The sequence below is a fragment of the Trachymyrmex septentrionalis genome, unplaced genomic scaffold (assembly GCF_001594115.1).
Source record: "Trachymyrmex septentrionalis isolate Tsep2-gDNA-1 unplaced genomic scaffold, Tsep1.0 scaffold62, whole genome shotgun sequence".
Classification (NCBI taxonomy): Eukaryota; Metazoa; Arthropoda; class Insecta; order Hymenoptera; family Formicidae; genus Trachymyrmex; species Trachymyrmex septentrionalis.
Genome location: NW_017305800.1, coordinates 1,839,900 through 1,845,420, shown reverse-complemented (window position 1 = coordinate 1,845,420; position 5,521 = coordinate 1,839,900). Strand labels below are relative to the sequence as shown.

At 26.9% G+C, this 5,521-nt stretch overlaps 1 protein-coding gene and 1 pseudogene across 2 annotated transcripts in view; both read left to right on the top strand.

Annotated features, from left to right (window-relative positions):
- Nucleotides 1–5,521, top strand: part of LOC108752966 (sphingosine kinase B-like) — a 16,499-nt gene that overhangs the window by 4,404 nt on the left and 6,574 nt on the right. The gene's annotated exons all lie outside the window — the stretch shown is intronic.
- The window catches only part of LOC108752965, an 8,721-nt pseudogene that overhangs the window by 2,039 nt on the left and 1,161 nt on the right, over nucleotides 1–5,521 (top strand).

Below are 5,521 nucleotides of genomic sequence, written 5' to 3'. Positions count from 1 at the left end.
ATTAAATTATTATGGACGCTGTTCAACAAATCGAACTGGATAACAAATGATTTACGTTATACAATATAATTTACGGTAATAAATATTTTAATAAAATATTGATAAATGTAAGAAAAATATTTATACATTATAATATATACATTTTAGTATAGCAATTTTCATGTCCCAATGTTAGGTCTATTGAATTGTTATTCCTTTAGCAATTGTAATATCCTTCATTAATTTCTTATTGAATTTCGGGAATCCTATTATTGTATTTATTATTATATTTATTATGTTCATTATTAATTTGTTATTTTTTCCTCCAAAAAATACACAACTTTCCCAATTTTTCTATTAATGCTGTAAATCTCAATGTCTCCTTGATGATTTATGTATGTACATCCGTCTTACTAAAGGTTTCGCTACAGTCAGTATGTCACAGTTGACGTATTGACTCGCTCTCCATTTTTACTATGAAACAAGCCTGTGCTACAGTAAAATGTACAACAATATAAGATTAAAAGGCTTTAATAACTAAATAGCGACCAATATGTGTATAATGTAAAATAAGTTAATATTTTCGATAATCGCGCGGATCTTTATGTCTAATAATAATTTCTCTGAATTTTATATAATTCGTTTTTCTTAGCTTATTATTGGAATCATGAGCCGATTATACTTTCAGTCGTAAAATTTTGTAGCCAACGTTTGTATAACTATCTGCAATATGAATTATAAATAAAATTTTGGCTTTTTAGACTTTGTTAGGTTTTGTAACTATCGAATTAACTCTAAGATCGATTGAACTGTCGAAATGCAGTAGGCAGAGCAGCCTTATCCAAATAATCTCTATAACCGATAGAGAGAGACAGCATATAAAATCATCCAAGCTGCGTCATGTCTCCCTTCGCACTAAAAAAACCGCAATCTATTAACAAAGTAAATCGTCTTACTCACAGGAACAGCAGAAAGTATAATGAATATTTGTTTTACATCCAGTCTTCATAATGTCACATTCAAGTATGGTAATAGTACCGAAGTTCTACATAGGAACAATAGCCTTTACTATATTAACACATATAAGTTAAATTCAATTTGAATGCAGCTAGATCTTGCAATTTGCAGAAAGGCAGATCCATTTATGCACTTACATATGTTGTGGCACTGATCCTGTAAATACCCATCCTGATACGACGATGTTCTGTAAACTGGAATAAACTCTTATTCCCCTTTCGAGTCTCAACGGCCATCTGCCAATGTATCGTTGATTGACAAAGGTTCGCAGTACAATATTACACAAATACATAGTATCATTTCCATGTGATTAATAAATATGACATATAGATGAAGATAATTGCGAATTGAAGATTTTTTTAATGCTGATAAAATATTGCGTGACATTATTTTATTCTATTATCTTTGCTTTATAATTTTTTGTTTATACAATGATAAAACCAGAGTGTTAAATGTTACAGATTTATTTAATAAACTTCATATATTAGTAATGTTGGATATATTCCATTACATTTTAAATATATGCATTTTTAATTTGTAAATACGTTATGTAAAAACTACTTACTGAATATTTATACATATTTATATTAAATTTATGCATTGTATATACATTAAAATATATTTCTACTATAAATATATTAAATATATTAAATATATTAAAATATAACATTTACATTAAATTAGGAATTAATACTCTATTATTTTAATATTTACTTATTATATTTTAATATTATTGTTGTTATCAATTATTGGCGACGTAGTTTCTGTTGTTTAAATAAAGATAACATTTCTGATGTATTGCGCGCTTGTTATGAATTCTGTAATAAAATTGCTCTATCACGTCAGGTTTTTGAGAAAAGTGAGTGGTTAAAGGTATCATAATTAACATGTTTTTTTGACATATTTGCGATTTTTTTTGTTAGCGATCAAGTAAATTTTTTTCTCTATTTTTGTTTACGCCATCTTGAAGTGCCAACAGTTATATCTTTAAAATATATATTTTTTATTGCTGTACGTGTTTTTTTCACCGAGTTAATCTCTGCGTAGTCACACCAAGAAAATATTTTGTGCCAAAAATATTTTTGAAGAAAAAGTTTTGAGAATTGTATAATAATTTTAATAGCAAGATTTGTAAGGTCACTAAATATCCGAATTTGAAGTTAGATTTTTGAAATTCAAAATATCGGATCCAATATGACAGATCAAAAATTTGTAATCGCAAAAATTTTTTTTTAATTTACTCGAAATTGAATGTTCTAAAAGCCCATTTTGTGTAAATTTTGTTACAGTCCAAAGTAAAAATTGCCGATTTAATGAAGTGAGCAGAAAAAAATTGAAATTATCCGATAACGAATATTGGATCGGCAATTTTTTATGTAAATTGTAATCAAAATTTACGTCAAATGGGCTTATAACTCACTCAATTTCGAGCAAAAATTAAAAAAAACTTTAGAATTGGTTAAAAATTAGAACGAAAGAAAATTCGAACGAATTTTTTCGTTTACGAGTAAAAGAAAATTGCGAGGCCTTGAAATTTAATATTGCTTTTAAATGGTAATTTGTTTAAATATAGTCTGTGTACAGCTGATAGCTATCAATGTTTCCATAGACTTTATGAAAATAAATTTTAAAGGAAATTGGCAGCGTTACAAGAGTACGTATTGCGATGATAATTGACAACTATCTGAATAAAAAATACATAAATAATAATAAATTTATTTATTGCAACAAATATTATAAGATTTTATAAAATGTTTCGAATTTCTCATATAATCTCAAAAAATTCTATAAGTTATACAAGTTAAGTTTCTTGTTGAAGCAGTTTAAATAAAGTGCTTTTATTTATATATATTTTTTTATATTTATCAATAACTTGGATAATAAATTGTTTTTCTTATTTCAGTAATTAGTTTAATACTTCTTTCCGCAGCGTTATTGACAACTCTTAATTTATTTATCAATTATAAGCCGACCTGATAATTTTTATCAAAATTTTCCACTTATTATCAGATACTTATTATCAATGTTAAAAAAGGCACTATCAATATGATATCTAAGTGGAATTCTGATAAAAATTACTAGGCTAGCTTGCAATTGCTCTAATGAAAATAAAAATCAGGCGTAAGTCAAATGTAACGGCAGAGTAACAGAAACGCAAATAAAACTTTTAGGAAGTGAAAATTGAAACATCGAAATGTTAAAGTTTTATTTATGCTTTTATTACTCTCTCATTACATTCATTGGATTTACGCTTTGATTTCTATTTTTCTCAAGGTAATAAACAAGTTGAGAGTTGTCAATGACGTCGCGAAAAGAGGTATCAAACTGATTACTATGACAAATTAACTTACGACAAAAGTAAAAAACAATTTATTATCCAAGTTATCGACGATATAAAAAAATGTATCTAAAAGTAAAAAAACAAAAGCACTTTGCTTAAACTGCGTCAACAAGAAACTTAACTTACAGAACTTTTTGAGATTATATGAGAAATTCAAAGCATTTTGTAAAATTTAATCTTATAATATTCGATGCAATTAAATAAAATTAAATAAATTTATTATTACTTAATATAAATTTATTAATACTATGTATTTTTTATTCAGACACACACACACAAGACACACAGTTGTCAATTATCATCGCAATACGAATCCTTGTAACTCTGCCAATTTCCTTTGAAAATTTCATTTTCATGTTTATTTATAGAAACGCGATAGTTATCAGCTGTAAAAAGACTATATTTTAAAAAATTTCCATTGAAAAGCAATATTAAATTTCAAAGCGTCGCACGTAGCTTTTTCCTCATGAGCGGAAAAATTCGTTCAACGTTCTAATTCTTAACCTATTATAAAGTTTTTTTTTTAATTTGTTCGAAATTAAGTAAGCCTATTCTACGTAAATTTTGATTATGATTCAAATAAAAGATTTACGATCCAATATTCATGTTTTGATTTTTTCTACTTACTTTATTGGATCGGCAATTTTTACTTTGGATGTAATCAAAATTTATGCAAAATGGCTCATTTAATTTCGAACAAATAAAAAAAAAACTTAAAAATTGGTTAAGAATTAGAACGTCTGTCGGCCAGATTTTGTTCTGGTAGGTGTCGTTGTGCACTTATTCGTGGCACAAATTAAAATTATTCAAAAAATCTGAAAAAAATACGGTATTTTCTTGAAATATTGAATCATTTTAGAGGGTGTCACGATTAAATTTTAAAAGTTGTTAAAATAACAACCAAATACATATACATACAAAATATATGTGTATATGCATGTACCTATACATATGCATATACGCTTTAGTTACGATTAAAACTTTTATGTAAATAGAAATAAAGTTACGATAAAAACTAATGAAATCGTTACTATTACCCCAAAAATGTAATGTAGTTACGCAATCGTTACTGAAAAATTAATTTATAACGATAACATTATTACGACGTTACAAATAACGCGTTACTTGCCAAGTCCCCTCTTAAGCGCATGTAGACAGGAACCATTGGTTGGCAACCGATTCTATATAAAAGCAAGCGCAGCTAATGCTGCCAAACAGTTTATCATCGAACTTATATTCAGAATATTATCTTGGACATCTTGGACATAATATAACACTGATTGCTGATCTTTCAACAAACTAATTTTAACAAAATGTTGTTTTATTTATTATTGAGTAAGAACACTATTTTAAATATTTTGTAAATATTTGATGCGAAGTATTATTTTTATATCAGTTAGCACTAATATTTCAATCATATTGAATAATTCTTACAGTTGCTGCATCGCCGTTTGTCATTACCGCGTTTCCAGTAAGCATTCTTTAATATGCTCTCTTTTGTAAGAAAGAATATTTAAATGATTTTAGACATTTGCATACGTTGTCAAGTGTTATTATCGTATCTTGTACTAATTGGGAGCACAATAATTAAGTGATGTTACAAACACATCATGACGTTTGTGTGAATCAATTAATTCTTAACAATTATGATTTTCTATATGTAACGATAATATCTTTATTTTACACGCTTTGTGAATAGAGAGATTAAAATAAGAGATGATCGCACTCTCATACTCGTTTATATTTTAATATTCTGAAATCAATATCGTAAATTTATCTGTATAATTTTGATGAAAATAATATTTTTATATTTTCTAAAAAAGCGTCGAGGATCTAATGTTTGAAATGTAATTTGATAAATGTATGTATGTATATCACAGAATTTGGATAACATACCTGTCGAGATGGCTCAAGTTGAACCAGTGGTTTCCAAATCCAATGGGATAGAAAATATTTCAACAACCGACGATTGTTCTATACCTGACAGTAGAAATACCGAATGCATGCTAAACTGTCCTGTAATTATAATTCTTTTCTTACTGAAATCAACGTAACTTTATTTGAAATAATTTTTAATTTAAAAAAAAATTTTGTTAAATAAAATTTAAAAATATTAACTGAATATTGAATATTTCTCTCTCTCTCTCTCTCTCTCTCTCTCTCTCTCTCTCTCTCTCTCTCTCT